At 39.6% G+C, this 23,724-nt stretch overlaps 2 protein-coding genes across 4 annotated transcripts in view; one reads left to right on the forward strand and one right to left on the reverse strand.

Annotated features, from left to right (window-relative positions):
- The window catches only part of LOC146873173 (autophagy-related protein 16-1-like), a 257,007-nt gene that overhangs the window by 76,797 nt on the left and 156,486 nt on the right, over positions 1 to 23,724 (reverse strand). The gene's annotated exons all lie outside the window — the stretch shown is intronic.
- Positions 1 to 23,724, forward strand: part of neo (ZP and PAN domain-containing protein neyo) — a 164,282-nt gene that overhangs the window by 31,511 nt on the left and 109,047 nt on the right. Inside the window, exons 1-2 of one of the 2 annotated variants that reach the window (XM_085664870.1) lie at positions 6,474 to 6,587; positions 6,714 to 6,807. The gene's annotated coding sequence lies outside the window, so the exon portion shown is untranslated. Of the gene's footprint in view, positions 1 to 6,473; positions 6,588 to 6,713; positions 6,808 to 23,724 lie in introns of those variants that run through there. The other variant, XM_085664868.1, reaches the window with a different exon arrangement.

A 23,724-nucleotide genomic window follows, 5' to 3' on the forward strand; every position in this document is an offset into this window, starting at 1 on the left:
CGCATTTTGTTTCTCTTTGTAATTTCCTTTTCCAATCGCTTTTTCGTTTTTTTTTCTTTTTTTTTTTTTTTTATGTCGTCGCTCTCTCGTACAGTCAATGTCACACGTGCGATCGCATCGATCGAAAACTTTCGCGTGGGAAGACAAGGTCGTTTCCGCGTTCGACAAATGTATGCAATTAAATCGACCGTAACTTGCAACTAATCACTTGTTCTAATCTCACGTAACGTTAATTTTTAACTTTTTACTGTTCTTCGAATCAACTGATATATCATTTTTCTCGAGGAAAAAAAAAAGAAAAGAAAAAGAAAAAGAAGAAGAAGCTTTGATATCATTCTCACAAAACCAGATATTTTCATTTTAATTATTATGAATATAAATGTGATCTAATAGTTCCAGCGTACGTAGAAGTTATTAATTTAATGAGATATTGTTCTCTCTATTTTTATTTTGTATTTCATAGAATTACACGGAGGAAATGCGATCCTTAAAAATATTTCCTTCGTCATGGTGCATTTTACATTTCTCTCATGAAAAAATAAGGGAATGAGAGAGAGAAAGAGAGAGAGAGAGAGAGAGAGAGAGAGAGAAAGAGAGAGAGAGAGAGAGAGAAAAAAAGAAAGAAAGAAAAACGTAAAAGGCTTTTAGGCAAAGAGTAGGGACGAGAAAATTTGGAGGAACGAAAAGAATCGTAACAGTTTTTTTTTTCCTTTCTTTTAGTATTTAATCGTGGCATAGTACATGTTCGTTTAGAGAACGAAAGTTCTGTCTATGGGACGGTACTTTAATTCAGCGCATGGAAAATCAGAATTTAGGCGAATTTGGACGAGGAAAATGAGGAAGAGGTAGGGTAAAGGGTAGAGGGCGAAGAGTTGGACGAATATTCGGTAGAAACGTGACTTCTCCTCTGTAGAGGTTAATACGAACCGGTGCACGTAGCTCATTCTACGGTTGCAGCAGGTGCATATTATTCACGTCTCGGCCGGATAGATCTCGCGCGAAATTCATAAAGCAATCCTTTGTACGGATACTTCTGGAGGTCGGCGCTCTTTATGGAAATTTCACGTGGCAGTGCTCGCCTTATGAGCAGGATACTTCGTCTAAGAAGGCGAGAGCAAGAGGAGTTTTCAGTTGGACGTAGGTAAAGAGAAAGAGAAAGAGAGATGGAAAAGAGGAAGGACTGATATTTCGTAAGGAAGGAGCTCCAAGGAAAGAGAGAACTCAAAAGTGGCATTATTCGTCTTCTCGAGTTTTCGGCAAGGAGATAGTTAGATAGAGAAAGAGAGACAGAGAGAAAAAGAGAGAGAGAGAGAGGGAGAAAGAAAAAAGTTTCGACGAAACTCTCAAGATGAATTAAAAATTTTCTTCGATATTTTTACTCGATACCTGTATGCGAGATAAAATGAGAGAGAGAGAGAGAGAGAAAGAGAGATCGGTAGGTATTCGAAAATTTTCTTTTTCTTTCCTAAACTATTTTCTCAAAGAAGGCGTCTAATTGAAAGTTTGTAACGTAACTGGGGGAACCTACTCGCAAAGGAGATTCAAGTTTGCTCGAGACAAGTTGGCAAGGCGTCCCACTAATTTTACGGTCAACCGCCGACGTATACTTCGGCCGCGGTATTGAACCCATGGCAAGTACAAAGCACCTACCGGTGTACTTTGACCGATAACGATATTAAGGCGCTTCCTAGAGATCACGTGACGTTAATTATGTCGCTGGAAGTACCTAGAAATTGTGGTGTCACAACAGGCGTTCCGTATATTACTTTGCACACCCGAATCACCTCAAAGTTGTATCGGGGTAGTTCATTAACGCCTTTTTGTAAGGGTAACGCGACGCACGAGTTTCGAAGACGAAACGGAGTGTATGTCGTCGTCGTTGTCGTCGTCGACGACGACGACGTCGTGTAATTAAAGCGAAGAAATATGCGGTGATACAGACGCATACTGGTAGGAGGCCTTATAACTATCGTTTAAAACGCCAAGAATGGATGGAAGCAAAATCCATTATAACGTATGCATACATATCATGGCGACGATAAGAAGACAAATAAAAAACAAAGAAGCATTTGTCTAATAAATTGTTTTCAAAGAAAATTAATTCGTTAATTTAAAATTTCACATTTATACAAATTTAAAACTAAAAGATTTATTTAATGCTGTAAATGTAAAGGTAAGACAAGTCCTTGCTTAGCGAATAAGCGAAATGTCACTAAACTTGCCAAAGAACAAACCGAAAGACTTTCGCAGGATGGAAATAGAGTGACGAGTTTTAGTTTGGAAGTATACACGTGTACGTAAGTGTCAAAGGACGACGTTTTTGTTGTTTTTACGAGAGGACTACCGAGGAAAGTTTTAAAGCTCCGGGATTTCGTTCGGTCGAGTAAACCAATTACAACGAAGCAAGGAATACGAGAAACAGAACGATTATCACGCTCTGTCGCCTTTTTAACATTTACTCGAGCTTTAAACGTTTCATCTTTCTTTTTATCGTACACCCTCATACATTTTGTCTTTCTGTTTTGTTAATTATATATAAAAATAAAAAAAAAAAAAAAGAAAAGAAAAAAGAAAAAAGAAAGATCGAAAGAGATAGAGAAAAACAGAGATTGGAATGGGAGGAACTATCGAAGAAATCTCTTCCGTGTAATCGTCGATAGTTCGCCACGGCAATAAGTCCGTATATACGAGGTACTTAAAGAGGAAAGAGAAAACGAGAGAGAAAGATGGAGAAAAAGAGAGAAAGAGAGAAAGATAGAAAGAGAAAGAGAAAGAGAAAGAGAGAAAGGCAACTTCTGCATGCACATTCCTTGGCCCTTCTCGCGCGACACAGGGCCTCAGATGCGGTTAGGGCCGGAGTATACATGCTCGAGCTGTCTTTAATATGCGACGGACAAGCTGACCTCGCCCTTTTGCTGCCGGTACTCGTTTCAGACTATTATCCGTGTACGTAGAGAACGCAGCTACTTACTCGACGGGTTACTACTAGAGAATTTATAATAACCACGTTATGCGCTCGCCATAAGCGCAAGTCGCGGTGCCATCTTCGAAAGGTGTCTGCTTCGTTTGCGTTGACCGGTGCGACGTTTCCGTGAAATTTTTGCACCGTATAAAAGGTTATCGAGAATAAAGAAAGAAAACTTAGGTACGCGTCTGCCATACCTACGATTAATACCTCGAATACTTTGCATTTACGAGCACGAAACTTTAATCTTCATGATTTAATGACTCTCGCGATGACACGAGCTGTTCTCTGGCTCCTAAATCTGCCCGATGAGCGAACGACCGTAACGAACATCGGAACGTTCTTTGAAAGCGTTCAACGGTGAAATCGTTAATGATAAAGAGTGCTTTACACTATAAAAGAGACTATTACTTCGAAGACGTTACATCGGGCTCATAAAAAAAAAAAAAAAAGAAAAAGGGAACAGACGATCGAGGAATTAAAGCGCGAAGTTGATAAAAAAATGTTGAGATAGAGAGATAAAGAGAGAAAGAGAGAGAATATAAAAAATAAAATCAGTGTCTAGGAGCAAGGTCACGCACGAGTTCAAAGTCATTCTCCTCGTTCTCGAAGCGATGGATTTTATATTGGCAAAGTCGAGGTCGAGGATTTTGAAGCGACTTCTCCTAAGGAACATATGTCACTTGGCAAATTGCAGTGCGCGAGCTCTTTGGTGCACTTTGTGCTATAAACCACGGTCCGGCTGTAATCCTCCTCCTCCTTTTCCTCCATCTCCATCCCCATCTTCTTCTTCTTCTTCTTCTTCTTCTTTTTTTCTTCTTCTTCTTCTTTTTCTTTTGCTTCTGCTTCTTCTTCTTACTTCGTTCGAGCACTGTTAGAGCTCCACGGCTCGGTGAGTTCCCAGGAAGGTTCGGCGGGCGAGCTATAGCAACGGCAGCAATTGGACGTAGTTACGCATCGAATGACGATGCAAGCGAGGTGCGGAAGGCTGCTAGTCCTACATCTATCTCTTTCTCTCTCTCCCTATCTCTTTCTCTCTCTCCCTCTTTCTTTCTCTCTCACTCTCTCCTTCTCGATCTCGTCTTTTCTCGCACCGTTAGCGAAGGAAACTGGATCTGGTAGATGCGTTTCGTGGAAAAGCATTGTTCGTGTAACACACACGTGCACGCAAATCCCACTCTCTGAAAGTACTATCGTCCAGTCCAAGTACACCTGCCTGTAGAAATCGAATGAGAACGAATCAGCCGTAGCAGATGATCGTATTGTTCGTCCACCCGCACTATTCGAACTCGTTTTGCCTTTGGTTCTCTTTATACGTCTGAATTCGTTGGTCAAAGGCTTTTCGGATCGCAATTCCGATCGAGTTCGATCTTACTAGACTTTGTTTCGAACGACATGATAGAAAGATATATATATATATATATATATATATATATATATATATATCCTCGAAACAGATATATCTTCGTTAACGTTCGAACAAAGTAGTTCTTGTGTAAAAAAAGAAAAACAATATAGTTATGAGTTAAAGTACGAATAAAGTCCAAGAAAGATTTTAAATCACGGAGATACAAGCGATGTCCAAGCGATTTGTATCGAGAAGAGTTCAACTTGATTTTCTTGAGGGAATGAAGTGTCCTACAGAAAAACTAGAAAACTACTAGGAGAGATGGTAACTTGCCAGAGTGTTTGAAGAAAAGAAAGAGAGGAAAAGAGAACACGCCAGAAAAATATGAAAGAAGGTAAAAAAGAAAGAAAGGAAAAAAAGAAAGAAACAAACAAACATAGAAACAAATCAAGAAAGCAAGCAAGCAAGTAAGCAAGCAAGAAAGGAAGGAAGGAAGGAAGGAAGGAAGGAAGGAAGGAAGGAAGGAAGGAAGGAAGGAAGGAAGGAAGGAAGGAAGGAAGAAATGAATGAATGAATGAATGAAGGAAGGAAGAAGAAGAACGAAAGTCTTTGAAAACGGGAGAAGGAAAAAGATGAGACTGAGATAAATCCCTTGCTGGCACAACGACGTCTCTCGATTTCGTAACGTTTTCCTTTTACGAGTCTCTCAGGACGCATTAGTCGGCCGATGGCACGTTACATACTCCACGATCCTAATTATTAATGTTACGGTTATTACCGTTATAGCCACCGCAGGAGAACGACTTCGACCGTCTCATAAAGTAACGCCTTATCGATCCAGTGAACACTCTCTGGCACACACCATGTCCCTCTCCCCCCCTCTTCCCCCACCCCCGCCGACTCTCATTCTCCTTTCTCTTTTTTCTTTCTGTTTTACCTCTACTCGCGCTCTTACGCTTTCTTTTTCTCCACGAGTCGGCTCGTGGAACGAACGCGAGACGATGGTCGCCAACGAACAATTCACGCCAACTATTCGATACGTTCGCGCTATGCTAACGAAGCAGAAAATCTGATTTAGATCCAACGTTTCGAGATTGTACACCTCTATCAAATCGTTTTTCTTTTTGCTCTTGGTTTTTTTCTTTTTTTTTTTTTTAAATTCATCTAAAGTAAGTACTCGCGGATTGTACCTCGCGGATTGGTATCGTTTTTCTATAAAACAATCAGATTTCAATTCAATTCAAGCCACTTGGAATTGAAAGTTGAAAAAAAAAATTTTATTCTTTCTAGTGAGAACTTATTGTTAGAGAAAATGACTTTTTGCTTGATTACGATCGTAAAGCCGGTCTCTTGCCAAACGATTCATCTTCGTGCACTTTATTAATCCAGCCACGCGTGCTCTTCCATTTCTTCCATTACCGTCTCGCGCATGGAATGGAAATTTATTCGGTTCTTCTTTCTCTCTCTCTCTCTCTCTCTCTCTCTCTGTCCTTTTTCTCTCTTTAGCTTTTCGTTTGGGTCTTTGGTCCTATCCAGGGAAACCTTCTGACCTCTTTACTATTACGTACGAGGAATATGAATCCCGAACTACGTTCGAACGTGCATCTCCTTACGCGTCCGTTGAGAAATGGAGAACTGGGAATTAATGTTTCTTTTTCCATCCTCACTTTCTTTCACTTTCTTTAATGTAGATTTTTCTTGGAACAGCGAAAAGAATTTAAATTCTAACCTTTCATGCTGTTCTCTTGTAATAATAGAGGCACCAGGGAAGAGCCATGCATCATTGCGAAAAAATTTTACGATTCTTTCCTCCTTTTCTTCCTTGCAATTCTTATCAGCCTAACATCGAAAATTTGACAGTTCGTAAAAACGTGCGAGCGCGATTCACATACTCGCTTGGCCTATGTAAATCGAATTTTGGATAATGTAATATAAATCGTCATAGAGAAAGGGCCTCCGTCTTCGTAAAGTTTTAAATTAAAATTTATAAGGCACTATATATCAATGAGAACTATCCGCTTTGTATTCGACATTGTAATCGAAGGACTTCGAATTGTCAACAATATCCAAAGTACATTGTGCGGCGCTTTTGTGTATTTTCTAAAAACAAACAAAGCTAAGGTACGAGATGTTGAAGGTGATCGAAAAGTCATGTCAGTCTAGTTTCAGACACGAACGAATATGCAAGGTACGCGATACTTTCTTGAGCTTTACATTCGATAGAACTGATAAAAGGATTTCATCGATTTTTCCCATGCACTCGCAAACGTTTTAGTAAGTAATTGGAAGAGACATACAATATAAAATCGAGATCGAAAAGAAACTTTTATTCGCCCTTCGTACGTTTTACCTCGAATGACGACATACGTTACTATCTACGTTTTTCTCTTGTGATTGCAGGATCGTCGTCTTAGGAAGTGGAACATATAAGAAAGAAAAGGAAGCGGCAGAAGAAAGATCGAAGCAAGCGACTTCCATTCACGCATCGTTCATAGTGAGTCAATGAAAATCGAACGTTTTACGATCTTCCTTATATCCAACCTTTTTTACTGCTTACAATGTCGACGAATTATTCGGGACGGTAGATTAGAAATTATGCTCGAATCTAACCGATCGACTTTTACGATGTAACTCGCACACAATTTCGCTAGTCAAAGTCACTGGCAAGATGTTTGGAAATTTATCGTCGATTCGACTAACAATAAGGACCACCGTCCGCGTCGATCGTAAAGAAACATCGCCATCACTGTTCACCGATAACCGTTCTACGTATCGTTGAACGATCGTCGAATCGTTTTGATACCATGACGATCTTTATGAGCGCAACTTTAACGTCTCAACGAGATATTATATACCCTTTCCCCCACCCCTTCTCCTCCTCCTTACCACTCCATTTTCTTTTAAAGAATAAACGAACCTTTGTACGTACGTAAGTCGTAACACGTTGACCAAAAAGAACTTTCCTCTGTCTCGAACGATTCAACATCTTGACGTACGATACGAACTTTTCCCCCCGCGTTTACTATACTTTGATTTCTCTCGTGACCAACACTATATCGTCGTTTATGGTCGTATCTACTAGGATACGTGAGACCCCAGCATTTTCATTTTTCCTCCGAGCTCGACTATTTACTCTTTTCGATCGTTACGTTTCTTGAAAATGGCCACAGGCGATATTTCGGTAATCTTTGTTATCGATCATTTGATATTATTTGCACTTATATCACTAACCGACATAAACGGATATTAAATATCGAAAAGAATGATTTCTTTTAATGCATTAAATAATGTATTATTGAATTATTCGATCATTCCATGTGAATAAGAATTATTTATGAAGTATAAAATTCTTATTAGCATGAAACACGAACGCTTGGAAACTAATCGATTAACTTGCTGTATCATTTCGCACGAATACGTATCCCGCGTAAATAATTTATAACGTCGGTATGTATTATTAATCGTCTACATGTGATATAGAAAAGGTAGAATAATAACAAATCGTTCCGCGTTCCATTCGGCTTTGGTTGCGTTTAAATTCGCAATTAAAGTGATCGTGAATATCATAATAGACTAAGAGTTTCGTCTTAGAGATTGAAATAAATTTCAAGTTAGTGTTCTCTTCTTACAGCGGCGATATTTCAACGAGAAAGACCAATGTAGGATGCTGGACATATATTATTTTTTTTTTTTTTTATCTTTTTCTCTTTTCCCCTGCGAAGAGATAAGTAGATAAAAGAGCAGACATCTTTCGGTATCTATCGCAATCTCGAGCATCTCTAAACTCGATCCTTGGCCATTACGTTAGGCGTCGTGTACCGCTTTGCCAGTGTCGTTCGAGACACTTACACGACGATTCGTTATACTCTCTGGTCTCGAAGTAGACTCTCTTTATCTCTCCCTTTCGTAAGACAGAGAGTACGATCGACGGTAGCGCAATGTGTGTGCGGTAGGCCTGCATAAGCTTGGGAATTTGATCTTATATTTGCGTCAGCACATCTCTTAGGAACGAAGATGAAAATCGAAAGAGAAAGGAGTACAAAGGAGAAACGGGAAGAGAGAGAGAGAGAGAGAGAGAGAGAGAGAGAGATGCTGGGAGTCAAGCATCTCCATGCTCCTTGCTTATGTTAGCTTCCACTCTCTTCCACCCTTACTTCGAGATATCTCGAGTGGCAGTGTAACGCGGTAGAACGGTACGTAATTAACGCCTCATGTAGATGCTATCGGCTCGTGGAAGATACGCGAAGGGAAAGGGCCGCGTGACGACCGGTGATATACGGCCTTAGCCTACCGTAATGGAATATTATTATCGGTCAGCATCAACTCGTTGGGGTTGAATTAGTGATAGTGGTGATGCGCCTCTGGCGACGACGCCATCGTTGACATCGTCGACGTTGACGTCGTTTTCATACTCCTCGGTATCCGACGAACTAAACTATCCCTCTTTTATTATACTTTATTTTCTTTCTTTCCTTCTTTGTCCTATAAATGGAAAAGCTACTTTGCTAAACTGAATAAAAGTGAATATCTAATTAAGTATAATACAAAGTAGGTGCGTAGATTTTCAGATTGAATTAATGATAGTGGTTGTACGCCTCTGGCGATGACAGCGTCGTTGACATCGTTGACGTCGACGTCATTTACATGCTGCTAGATGTCCGACGAACTAAACTATCTCTTTTTTATTATACTATATTCTTTTGCTTTCTTTTTCCTATAAATAGAAAAATCTACTTTGCAACTGAATTAAAGCGAATATCTATTTAATAGTATTATATATAAATAGGTGTAGATTTTGTCGGGGATCTTTCGAAAGGCTGGCGATTTTTAGTATTTTCAGAGAAATCGAGAATTTCTCCAGCTCGGGAAAATATCGTAGGATCGATCGAACGATAAAGAGAAACCGTTCGTAGAAAGGTATACCTTTCACGGATAGACAATAATCTTTGATTGTATCAGTCTTCGTGTTCGAAGAAAATTTTTCGACTAAGGGGCTAAAATTCGTGAAGTTTCTTTTCTCTTTTTGTTGCTTCAATTTACCAAATGCTCTTTCTTTTTCTACAAATAAGTTCAGACTTTGAAAGTTAAATATAGAGTTTGCCGTGAGAACAATTTCGAAATGGCTTATTCGAGAAAGTTTATCGAATATAATCGTTAAATAAAAGGATCAAGCTGTCTAAACAAGGAACATCAAAAAGACGTTCGATCAGTAAAATAATGTGAGAACGAAAACGCGTTGAAAGTCAATAGAAATTGGATGCGGAAAGAAAGATAAAGGGAAAGAAAGGAAAGGAAAAGGATTCAAGGGACCATTGTATTGTTGGAACTCTCTGTCGAACTTCGTTCTGACTTCTTAAAAAGTCGTAAACGACGTAGAAAGGCAACACGTTTCAAAAGTGTCTTTCACTAACGTGAACGTTTCCCAACGTAGGATTCTCCTTTTTCATCTGCTGACCGACATCTCTTATCTATCCTTAGCTAGAACGATTATTTTGCCTTTTACCGGCAAGATATCTCGTAGCTCTTTTTGATTGATCCTTTAGCTTTTCTGATAATACAATTTTTCTATTACAAATCGAATGACACTATTCGAGCATTTACCGAAAAGATGATACACAACGAACGACATATTTTCGATACGAGCGAACCCTTCTCGTGTACCTGAAATATAGATTCGGATTTACAAAAACGAATGAACTGATCAGTATTCCCGATGCATATTTCATTCGTGCGGGTTGCCCCGATGCTACTGCTGATAATTTATGTGGCTGTTAATTTCTACGATAGCAGTTCGCCCGTTGGCGATTTATTTACACTGGAAATACGGTCATTAGTATTTATTTGTAATCGCCAAACGAAATTGCATTAACGAGCGGACGAAGACAATCGTTCGCCGATCGTTGAGAAAAAAAGTATTGCTAACAAGAAAAGCGGATTAATTCGAACAGAGTAATTGTTTTTTGAAAAGATCATTTTCTCTCTCTTGCTCTCTCTCTCTCTCTCTCTTTCTCTCTTTCCCTCTCTTTCTTTCTTTCCCTGTGTACTTTTCGAGCTCACTTCGTTTCGCTTAGGTTTACACTGATATCATTTCTGCCGGATAACAGCCGTAATCCTTAAGGAGCAAGTGTGGAAGATGGCCACATGGCCGGTTAAACGTCGTTTAATAAAGCACATAAAAGAGGTACGGAGGGCGCGAAAGTAACGTGCAAAGTATGTAATAACGGTGCGGCCGGAGAATACATGCGATTAAAGGGAAGAAAGGTGAGAGGAGTAAGAGTAGGGAGGGATAAACGATCCGACAGCGAGAGAAAGAGAACGACGAGGTGGAGAGAAGTAGTAATAGTAGTAGTAGTAGTAGTAGTAGTAGTAATAGTAATAGTAATAGTAATAGTAATAGTAGTAGTAGTAGTAGTAGTAGGGTGAGAGCTCGTAGAATGCGGGAGGAAGATTCTAGGTGCGCCTTTCAAAGTGAAAATTGAGACGCGATTACGTATTTTATGGTAGTGACGATTTTCGAAAAATATGGCCGCATACCGACGCAACGGCTAAGTCATAAAATCAGCATATTCCCAGGGCGGAGAACAGTATCATGAATTTCTCGAAGGGAAAGAAAGTAAGAGCCCCGGATCTGGAACGAAGGATTTATTCGAGCATGGATTACGGTTTGCCTCCTTCGTCAAGCACGCTTAGTGATGCACACGGAAACATATACGAACGAATTGTGCTTTAATTTCTTCCTGTTTTTTTTTTTCTTTTTCTACGAGATTTGTATTTTTGAAAAACAAAAATAAATTAAACATAATTTAGAATGGAAGATATTATAACGTAAATTCTAGAGATAACCTTAAATCCAAGACCATATTTTTCGACGATTCATGATTACGTCGAGTTTTTTCTCATCAAAACTCGTGAACTTCGATGTTCTATGTTATTTGCGAAGATGAATCCGGACGTCATTGTTACATCGACGTCGTTTCAGGAAACGAGGGTAATGTAATCGCGCAACATGCAATTGATATGTTCCTACGCGAATATAGAGAAGTGAAAGAGAGAGGAAAGAGAGAGAAAGAGAGAGGGAGAGAGAAGTGAAAGAACTTCTTTCACCGTTGAAACAATGCACGTATCCGCCGGAAGCGACACCCTTTTTTAAACGTGTTTGTTAGTATATGCGAAGACTATCCTTGCCTTTCTTTCTCTCTCTCTCTCTCTCTCTCTCTCTCTATATATATATATATATATATATATATATATATCTTTCTCTCTCTTTCTTCGAACCATTGGTCTTTGGTTGGTGTAACATGTTGCGTTTATACGTCGACTATTACTCATTCGCCTCCGGCACCCCTCACACATACTCACTCTCTCTCTCTCTCTCTCTCTCTCTCTCTCTCTCTCGTTCTCTCTTATCTTTACCCTTCTTCCTTTAGCCGACAGCTTACATCAGTGCAGCGCGCAGTAAACATGCACTTTCAACGTTACATCTGTCTAGAGCGCGCGCGTTGTTACTCGCTTGAACTCTCCTCTACTTTACCTTAGAATCTTCTTCTTCTTATTCTTCTTCTCCTCCTCTTTCTTCTCCTCTTTTCTCTACGTTCCTTCCGTCTACCAACTTACCTTCCGTCTCGTGGAATCCGCGTAACGGTACGCGTTGAAATTGTGGCATATCGAAAGCGCGAATTGCACCGGCGGTACCGTGAAATTACACCCATTGCCCGGTACAAGAAAACCACTGCGCGTACTGCGTATCGTCCTGCCGGCGTTCCTGCTCCTTCTCACTGTTGTTTCCTTCCCTCAAAACTTCTCTACGTACGTATATACGTAACTAACGTACATATGTGCATCAAATTTTCCTTCGTATATCTTGGTACTCACTTTTGAACTTTTCGCGTTCTCCAATGGAAAAATTGTATTTTGTTTTCTTTTTCTTTTCCTTTTATTGAGACAAAATGTAACTTTTTGATCTTCGTTCTCAAAGGAGATGTTTTTAGATTAGTTGGATTAGTTGTTGGTTCTTTGAACGAACATCTTGTGTGAAGAGAGAGAGAGAGAGAGAGAGAGAGAGAGAGAGAGAGAGAGAGAGAGAGAGAGAGAGAGAGAGAGAGAGAGAGAGAGAGAGAGAGAGAGAGAGAGAGAGAGAGAGTGTGTGTGTGTCCAATAGATCGCGGGATTGCTTTTGATCACCAAAAATAAAGGAGCGATTCTAATCTATGGTCGGTACACGTCAGCCAATTAGAGTTCACCGCGAGCGTTTCCTCGAAGTTAGATTGCTGGATCTACTCGGTGTATTTAATGAGAACGTTCCTATAATCGTTTAAAGAAAGGAAGGGAAATACTCTCGATTTAATACAGTTGGTTGTGTCAAATAATCGATTTGATGCGACGACAAATTTCTTTAGAATTTTCAAATGGAATATCGAAACTTCGCATTTATTTCAAGATCAGAAAGATTTTCTTTAGAAGTTATTTTTGTCGAAGGTGCGTCAATTGAAAGATGAGGTAGAATCGATCAATGGAACGGAGGTAGATTCGAAATAAAGCTCGCTTTAATTTCGTTTCTAGAAAAGTGCAGCAACCGATAATGGCCAGTCGTTTCTCCTAAGAAGTCGGAACGTGGACCATCGGCTCCACAGTAATAACGGTAGTCGCTACAAACTCTCATTGCCTTTGGGCTATCTCTTTATTGGACGCTTCCTTGCATAATCAATACCAACCATTTCTTTCCTCGATAAGTAGTATATATACCTACCGAGAACCTACTTTTATCCACTCTTCAGATGCGGAATAACATTATTCCGAAAGAATGATATTATCGTTTCTCTTCTTTTCACTTCTTCTTCGATCATGCCTAGATGAACTTTCTTTAAAATGCAGATACCTCGTTTCTTACTTGCGAATGTTGATCATATGTATAGATATATCGTCATATTCAATATTATACATCGAAAAGTTTAAAAAGAAAAGATGAAAGGAATAATAGCGAGCCGTACGAGAAAGTAGTACGAAGGAAACGTCAGTGACTCGCAAAAGAATGTCCGTGTCATTCGCGAGTGTCGAACCGAAACGAAATAAAGAGGTAAGACGGATCTTGTAGACATTGGAGACAGGAAATCGTCGGTAGTCTTCTTCCTCCCCCCATTTCTCTCTCTCTCTCTTTCGTTTCGTACTTTTCTTATATACTTTATCTTTCTCGCATTTACCGTGTAACCTGAAACTTCGAGTAGCAAAAGGGAATTCTAAGGAAAGACAGAAGATTAATCTGGTAGTCGAACGCGATAAAAAAAAGAAAGAAAGGGAAAAAGGGAGAGAAAAAGAAAAGAAAAAAAATATGGCCCGGTCGAACGAACTGCCTGAATCTTTCTTGCTCCTTTATATACGCACGTACATATATATATATATGTATATATATATATATGTATATATACATATAAAGAGAAACTCTCTCTCTCTCTCTCTCTCTCTCTCTCTCTCTACTAACACTTCACCATCTTAGGCATTAGTCGGAAGAATATTTTCAAGTAAGAGAAGTCGGGTGATGGAGGTGGCGAATATCGCGAGAAAAGATGGAGTAGTCAGAGAAGACTTTTAAAGTCCGTGAACGATTAAATATCATATTCAAATATTCCACCGTCTGTTACTTTAACCACGATGAAACGTTTCCTTTCCATCCACTTTGATGTTTTTCTTTCCCCTTTAAAGGTGGCCGTCTATCCTCTCTCCCTCTCTCTCTCTCTCTCTTTCTCTTTCTCTCTCTCTCTCTCTCTCACTCTTTCTCTCTCTCTCTTTCTCTTCTCAGATTCCATAGATCTCAACGTCAAAACGGTACGATAGAAAAATCATAATTCCTTCTCGTGGCTGGACACGAGAGACGAGGCTCGCCACGTCTCAAGCAGCAAGACACGGTAAACTCTGGACTGTTCCGATGTTCCTCGTTATCCTTTTTCTCAGTTTACACAAATCATAGGATCTTCAACTTCTTTATTTTTTTTCTTTTCTTTTTTCCGTTTTTTTTTTTCTTTTTCTCCTTATTCCTAAAGAAGCTCGAGAAGCAAGTCGTTTCGAACGCGAAAGCAACGAAGAGATAAGAAAAAGAAGGGAGTCAGCCGAATAATAGGAGAAGTTACACCAAGAAAAAGAGAAGGAAGGCGAGAAGAGAAGGCACGACCCGGAGGGTCCCTGAAACGAAGGCAAGGGAAGACGAGAAGAAGGTACCCTGCATTCCTTCACGCTTATTGGTTTCATCAGATTGCTTTGCTTCTATTAGGTGTGCTGTCTATACGGATATACCACGTACCGTCGGCACGTTCTCTAATACCCCGAAGGAACACCAAACAAATGAAACGGCGCGCTTCGCTCCGCTCTTCTCCTCTTCACTCCTTTCTCTCTCTCTCTCTCTCTCTCTCTCTCTCTCTCTCTCTCTCTCTCTCTCTCTGTTTCGATTCTCTTCCTCTTCCTCAGCCACAGCCATCCGCTTCTCCAATATATATATCTTCCTCCCTTCCCATGCTTCTACCCTCTTCTCCTATCTCTCCGCTACACCACGTTCTCGAGTAGCAAGAGACCGTTCGATAGTAGTTGCGCAATATGGGGTCGAAGAACCACACCTCCACACCTATATATACCTTCGATAAACGTTCGTATTGTATACGAAAGCCCACACACCCATGTAAATTTCGGAAACCCGCTCATATGCATGTACAACCTCCATAAGTGCCTATTCCGTACTGTTGAAACCATTTTGACGTTCGAATGCATCGAGACAGATAGTCGGCTAAGTAGATGAAATAGCAAATAATTAATTACAAATTAAGATAAATTAATAAAATACGTGAATAAACAAACGAGATAAGTTAATAAAAAGAGATAGAGAAATATTGATAAGAGAAGACGAGACCAGAATAGAATGATTTTTAATTCATTCATCCTTTCGTTCGATAAAAGTGAGATGAAAAATGGGGTTGATTAGCGGAAAAAGAAAATCAGGTAAATGGATAATCTTGGTTAGATTTACGATGCTTTTAATTCTATAAGCGGATTAAAAGGATAACGTTTGATGGGGGATGGATTTGTTAATATTTTTGCGTTAAAGTTTACACGATATTTCTCAAATATTTACACGTACGGACGTGAAATGAGATATAAGTAAAGAAAATAAAATAAAACGAATTACTATACATTTGATAGTGTACGAATATGTGCGATACAACTTTAATAAAGATGAATGAAATCGAGCAAAGAAGTTGCAAGCAATCGGTTCAGGTAATACAAACATACATTTATATATATATATATATATATCCCTTGAAACGTAATCAAGTGTCGAAGAAATACGAAACTCGCTTACATAGTTAAGTATTTGGGTTCGTAAGCATATATCGCGTTATCGTGTATCTGTGTATATGGATATATAGTAGGAGGAGGATCAGCGGCCGCGTTTCTAGTATCAACGAGCGTAAGTATCATCGACTTAAAGTAGTACTCCATGGCTGGGCAAAGAACGAAGAAGGCGGTAAGAAAAGAAAGTACGGTAAGCGTACAATGAAAGGGCACTTGCAGCTATATAATACATATGTATATATGGGGATGCACTATATACATTTACATATATGTAGATGCGCCGTACGCTCCGAATGCAGCACTTGAGGGCCGTGGAGGGCGGACTACGTGTACGCCGTACACGTCGTCGACTTCCTTAGATCGTATATTGCGAGATTTATAAATCTTGTAAATATTCAAATTGATTCGCTTATTAAATCCCGTGAACATTGTAGGATAGAATCGGTCTTCTGTCTCTTTTTCTATTTCTCTCTTTCTCTCTCTCTCTCTCGCTCTCTCTATCTCTATCTCTCTTTCTATTTTTCTATCTCTCTATCTCTCTCTCTCTCTCTCTCTCTCTCTTTCATTTTCAGCGAGAAAATATTATCGAAGATAGAGCAATGGTAAAAATTAAAATCGGGAAACGCGATGAACTCGAAAATCGATCGTCTCTCGTATCGTACACGCGTGTTCTATGATTAACGCGTTCATTGAACATTTAAATAATCGTACATAAATCGATACGTTTGATTTGTATGTTAAAATTTATGAGAGAAAAAAAACAAAGGAAAGAGGTTATTAAAAAAAAAAAAAAAAAAAAAAAAAAAAAAAAATCAAAAAAAAGACAAATAAAATTCACTGTCATATTTTTAACGAATATTTAACATAACATAAATATTATTAATGTTAAAATGTTCTGAAAACGTTTAAGATAAATCTTATATATAGGTCACCGATCAGACGTTAATTAATGAAATATAATACACGAAGCACAGCCATAACGATTAAAATCATGCGCGAAAAATCAATATGTAATAAAAACGGCGAGTAGAAGAGAACGATGATATTTCGTAACGACGCGACGTTCCTTGACACCAAGCGAGATGATAACAATCGGCGGGCAAGTAGCCGTGAATTGCACGTTTAGTAGCGTGTCTGTCGTTAACGTCCACGCACGTCCGTCTGTTGGTTCATCCGTTCGTCCGTCCGTTTGTCCATCCGTTCGTCGGTCGGTCGATTGGTCGATCGGTCTCTGTCCTTCTATCAGTCTGTCCGTGGATCCGTTTTACATAGTAACGCATAGACTAGGACATAGACCGAGTTAACAAACCGCATATCTGAACATCGTTCGACTGTGAAGAAGAGAATAAACGCGAAGTGCTATCGATTCGCTTTTCCATGCTTCGACCTTCCTCGGACCCGTCGATGTTTCTCTTCTAGTCCTTCGTCACATTATATTTTATTTTTATGAGGTATTATAAGTTGCGCGTTAACTTTCACCTCCCCGAGGCCATATATACGAGTTGTACCATATACCGGACTCATAATACGTAAGCGTAACTCCAGTAGGCGAACTTTCCATAGAAAAATAACAACTAAAACTTTATACAAACGTTCGTCCTATAACATTGTTTTTAAATTAGAATTCTCCATATTCACAGAAATGACCACGTACGATCGTTTGCAAATATGTTTCCATTAAACTTTTTTTACTCATTTAAAAATACTTTTGATAATTGACGTGAATGTTTTTTTCTCTTTTTGTACTTCTCTCATGAATCGATGTTATCCGGGTTATATATATATATATATATATATATATATATATATATATATATATATACTTTACACACCTTGTATGCACATATATCATCAGATGGGCGTAATTATGCGATTGCGCTTTTATGTTCTTTCAAATATTTTTATGCTCGGAACATTCTGACGGATAAAGCACACTGAGAAATTTATTGAACGTTCCGTAGATCGGCTTGAGCAAGAAGAATCCCGAGCACGATCTCGCAAAGAGGAGTGCCTCGAAATCGGTGAAGAACACGATGACCCTCGCTTCCGCGGACTCTATCTTCTAAGGAATATCGAAGAGAATATTCAAAGGCTCGCTGCGAGAGAGTATGGCTAACGGTACAAACCGCACGAGTGGCATAGAACGCGTGCAACGCGATGCAAAGCGAGAGACGACCTCTCTTTCTACGAATAACTCTACTTTTCTTTCTATACTTCTCTTTCTTTCCTTTATTTCTTTATTTCTTTCTTTTGCATATCTTGCTTCGCGAGAAATGCAGGCGACTATAATATGTCGACTCCCGCGAAGAAAGTATCACCGGACACGGAAGCACACGGAGACTTTGCGTGTCGCCAGCTTATTTCCCCCCCCCCCTCTCTCTCTCTCTCTCTCTCTCTCTATATATATATATATATATATATATATATATATATATTCTTCTCTTTTACTCTAACGGTCGCATCTTTTCAACCGCTACCATACATGTTTTTTTGTACTTATTTTCAAAACGGTTTCTAAACGCGTGCACAATGATAGAGAAAGAGACACGACGTGTAAAGACTCGTTTGATACTTCGTTACATTCCATTGAGTTCTTCTCTTACAGGAAAGCTTCGAGAATCTATGATCCATTATAATTAAACGTTTGCGACATTATAAGAATGTTAAGAAAAATAAAGAGACAGGAAAAGCTGCAATCCAATTTACGCTTATCACCCAGAGATTTATCGTAAAATCTTGTTTATTTTTTCTTTCCGTAAGAACGGCACGATGACTATAGAAACAGGCTTGAACAAGACAGCCCCTCTCGTTGTCTAGTATTGTCCCTTTCAAAGCCCCTTCATCGGTCTTGTTATCGTGTAGTCCGTGGTTGTAACACAACTCGCATTATTACCATATAATTACGAGCATGCTCAACGAAGCTCGACGTCACGGGTTCTCGTAGAGATGCCCACGTTACATCACGCAGGATAAATATTTTCTCACGACGAGTGGAGCACCACCTATGTTTCTGTCTGTCTGTCTGTCTGTCTGTCTCTCTCTCTCTCTCTCTCTCTCTGTCTTTCTTTCTGCCTCTCTCTCTCTCTGTCTTTCTCTCTGTCTTTGTCTCTCTCTCTCTTTTTCTCTCTCTGTCTCTCTCTCTCTCTCTTTCTCTCTCTTTCTCTCTCTCTCTCTCTCTCTCTCACTTTCAATCTCTGTCTCTCTCTTTCTCTCTCTGTTACTCTAACAACATATGCTACCTCTGGAAACGCTTCCACTTTAACTGAAGCGAAATCGTAAGTTTTCAACGAGAGAGTATTTTCCGCTGTAACGGTCGTAAAAGATCGTCGACGCGGGAAAAGAATTTCTGAAGCAGGGCTTTGAGGAAAAGAGAACGACGAAAGAGGGAGAGGGATAGAGAAACAGACAGACAGAGTAAAAAAAAGGGGGTGGAGAAGGTGGACGAGAAAGGGCGGATAACATCGTGGCGAGGACGCGGAAAAATATCGAAACCTATATCGTTAATCAGGCAAAAATTTCCGCGGTTACGCTGGCACGGACGAAAAGAGCGGCTTTGGGCAAGTGCCAATCTAGCATCGAAGCGCATATCCGCAGCCAAGAAAGAAAGAGAAAGAGAGAGAAAGAGAGAAAGAGAAAAACTGGAAATGCACACTGGATCCTCCTGCTGGTACCTACGGTCCGACAAACGCAGCCTCACAGAGTTCGCACAATTTTATTTATTCTGTCCTCCATCCGCCTTTATCTGTCTTGCGTTCGCGATTCGTAAAGAGAGAAAGAGAGAGAGAGAGAGAGAGAGAGAGAGAGAAAGAGATACAGAGCAAAAATCGTTTCCTCTTTCGACTCAGAGATTTCTCGGAGAGGCGACATTTTCTACATTTAATTCACGCGAGTTCCTTTGATACATTTGTGTACGAAGAGAGAAGAATCACGATATTTCGGGGGCTTGTGTAGCTCTTCGAATTTTCTTTGAAGAAGCAAAAGACGAAATAGATCAAAAAAAGAGAAAAAGAGATAGAATATATATATATATATATATATATATATATATATAAATATTATATATATATATAAATACATATATATATATGTGTATATACACATATATATATATATATATGTGTATATACACATTTATATATACATTTATATCGAAGTGATACGGATGTATAGGTATAGGATAATGCAATCGTAATTTTTTGGCCTCGATTAGACGATGCTTCCTTCTTGTATCTTAAGCGGAGCTAAGAGGAAAGGATAAAGAGAACCCAGTGGTGGATGTGGTTTAGCTTCGCATACATCATTCGTTCAGGCTGGGAAGTAGTAGACATAAGACGCGAGCGTGATAGAGGCCGAGAAGGGACGAAAGGGCAAAGGCGGCTGCAAGAGGAAAAGAGGTAGGAAAAGGAACGCGACGTGCAAAGCCCTACGGGGAGGAAAGTGAAATACGTTACGATCCGTCTTGGGCCTCTCTTCCGCAGACGATACGTCGTGACTGCTCTCGATAATGGGAATCCTTACGGTGGGTGGAATATAATATTGAGAAGAAGAAGAAGAGAAAGGTGGAAGAGTAGGAGGAGAAGAATGAAGAAAGAGATGTGCTCACGAGGAATCGAGATGAGACTTTCCTCCGGGTACCGTTATTTCGTGGAGTTATTCTTATTTACTTTTCGTCCCTCCGCGTATATCCGTCCTGACTCTATACGTCATATATCATATTTTTGGTGTAAGTGTCTAACACATTCACCACCTTCGTGGTTGAAGGGCAACGATATCAAACTCCAAACAATTTTCTGATAAACTTATCGGATTCCGTGGATCGCTTTTTCGAGAATAGTTTTCAAATTTAACTGCACGGGAAAAATTCACATTTAACGAATCGACAATGGTTTCGACGTTGATACACAGGTAAAACGTCCGATCTCATTTTTCATTTTATCGTCGGTCCTCAAATCATTTTCGCATTTTATTTTATATTTTATTGCTCGGAATTTTTAGATATGCAGAGAGCAGATATACAATGCCCATCGTTCAACGTCGAAACGATATATTCGATTCGTGAAGAATAGTGCCAGAGAACGATTTTAACGAGTTATCGCGTGTAATCAAAAAGTATCGATAGTACACCTCATAATAAGTACATTTTGCATTGCATATGTCGTAAAGAATAAACGTTTAAATGGATCTCGTTATAAGATTCATAATAATAAAGAATTGAATTTTAAAACGTTGAAAACACTATTTCGATGCAAGTTTTGTTCGTGCATATAAAAGGATTGGTAAAAGTAAAGAGAAAAATGAAATAGTGAGGGTGAATAGGTATGCACAAGAGTATTTCAAGAGAGAGAGAGAGAGAGAGAGAAAGAGAGAGAAAGAGAGAAAGAGAGAGAGAGAGGGGAGAGAAATTCTGATGTTTCTGCCTCGAATAATCATTTCGACTATTTCGACAATAAAGTGGGTCCAGACGCGTGCGCGAACGTGCACGAGTTACAAACGCACTAGGAGAAAGTCGACACGCTCGAGGCTACAATTTCTCTGCATTTACGTGTATGTTCGTTTCTCTCTCTTTCTCTCTCTCTCTCTCTCTCTCTTTCTTTCTTTCTTTCTCTTTCTCTCTGTATTCGGGAAGTGAGCTTCCACGATACATTTAAAATCTCGTGCGCAAAATTCGTGGCACTCGTATCGGACGACGATGGTCTCTTTGCAGGATGTCAAAACTTTCTGAATAGCGAGAGAAATAATTTGCCCTATTTTGGAATAGTCTCCGTGACTGGAACGCTCGTACGAAGTTCGATGGGAAGAGAAAGAGGCAAAGCACCTCTTGGCAAAGCTACTCTTCTATAGTGTCGCTTTGGAGTGGCCGTAAACCATCGCGCGACTCGACGAACGTACGTAGCGCAACCATCGTCGATACACGAATATCATGAATTTACAAACCTAGTCGGCAGCTGGGAAAGAACTAGTTATTATTCGAATTTATGATCCGTACTATATACCGCGATTAGACTGTTCAAACGAATAGGTAAAATTCGCAGAATTTCATTTGGAATAATAATTATTAGTGAATAATGTTTATAAAGTGTATGGACATGTCATCTGATGATTACTGATAATTTACCGGACATTAATTGATGCATTTATTATTTCTTTTTTGTCACGTTAAATATGCTAGTGATATATTCCATATTAAAATGTAAATATTTAATCTCTTGGTATTTCGTTTTTTCTGCTTCCATTAAAAATGTAATCCTTCAACGCAGTTTGAAAAGTCAATATTTCTCATTAATTTTTACTATACATCCGAGCATCTGTCTCTTCTCTCTTTTGAAAGATGCAGTCTAGAGTTATTATAACGACTGCCTCATTCATCCTCCTCTCTCTGGAGCACCCCATTGCAATTACTATTCCTGAAAGACGTTTATGAACCATGAATCTAATTTCTTTTTTATCATAATTCCTTAAACCTCCCACGACGTTTCGAGCTGAGAAGTCCACCTGCTACCCTGAATATTGATATGCATCGATTTTAAACGGCGCACCACGGTCATTAAGCTTGTGTCATCGTTTCGCTTATTTAATACCTTGCAAGATACTTCCGCCAATGTTCGCTTACAAGCATATCTACGAGGAACTGCACGTGCACTGCCGCACGTACGAAGAAAACGAGTATTTTTATCGCTCATTACGTTACCTTTAGATATTCACGTAACCGGGTCATTCCGATGGTCGTTAAAGTTCATCCCTTTATCCAAGGACGGATCGTCGCGTAAATTTAAGTCGAGCCTTCGGACTTTCCGAGACCGCGCGGGAGAGTGTTTTTAATATAAAAACTTTCGGTGTACCCTTCGGCTTTGAAACTCGATCGAGCTCGCGATAAATCGCCGCGGGCCCTCTTTTAAATTTATTCCAAACGTATCGGAAACGCTCGACATGATTTATGCACCGGATAAATGAAGAAAACGAGTGAAGCTGTGCAACTAAAAGAGAGAAGAGAGAAGAGAGAGAGAGATAGAGAGGGAGAGGGAGAGGGAGAGACAGAGAGAAAGAGAAAGTCACATATTTAAAAAATTAAGCCATATGAACTTGATGTAATCTCTCACTTATCCGATATAGGAAAAAAAAAGGGAAAGAAAATGGAAAAGAAAAAAAATTGTAACGAACGTTCTGAATGGAATTATTGAAAAATAAGAGTTCGAAATGAGAGCATTAAGTTGATGAACTGTCTCTCGTAAAATTTCACCTTGGCGATCGTTTTTGAGAATTACTCTACTGGAAATTATAGAGAAAAGATCACAGTGGAGGTATGGCTGGAAGATTCAAGAGTAAAGTATTGTCGGCAACATCGTTACTAGATGCAATCGTAGATACGTGACATAGATATCTGATCACGATCGGCGCTCATCGTGAAATGCCCTGTTACGTTTGAAGTTACGGTCCATCTATCGATAGATTTCTGTCTAAACAACATGATACTCCGGAGGCAAACTACGTAATGAGAAAACAATAGAGAAGCAAGAGGATGAAAGAAACCATAAAGATGAGATGACCCGAGGACAGAAAGAGAGATAGAGTAAGAGAAAGAAAGAGAAAGAGAGAGGGATGGGAAAGAGAAAAGGAGGGAAAGAAACGGTACATCCACACCGACCGGTAATTTATTTTGTTTCTAAAATATAAAACATAAATTCTGACTTGTATCAAAGGCCAGGGCGTGAAAACTTAATGCCACGATAAATTAGCATACTAACGAGAGGTGCATACAGAGAGGGATAAAGAGAGAGTGGCGTTGTGGCCTGTCGCTTCTCCAAGTTTTCTCTTACTCTCTGATGGACAAACAGAGAGGACAGACCACAACCCTCTCTCTCTCTCTCTCTCTCTCTCTCTCTTCGTTCCAGTCTTTTACTGTCTCTTTCCTAGCTAGCAACCTCAGTCAGGTCGGCCAAGCAGCTTTTCCTGCGATGGTAATCGAGCAAAATATTGTGGCTAGAGCCGCAGGCACCACATCCGAGGTTCTTGACTCTCTCTTTCTCTCTCTCTCTCTCTCTCTCTCTCTCTCTCTCTCTCCTGCACCTATCAAGTTTAC

The sequence above is a fragment of the Vespa mandarinia genome, chromosome 2, assembly GCF_050613455.1.
Source record: "Vespa mandarinia isolate Hongniang chromosome 2, ASM5061345v1, whole genome shotgun sequence".
Taxonomy (NCBI): domain Eukaryota; kingdom Metazoa; phylum Arthropoda; class Insecta; order Hymenoptera; family Vespidae; genus Vespa; species Vespa mandarinia.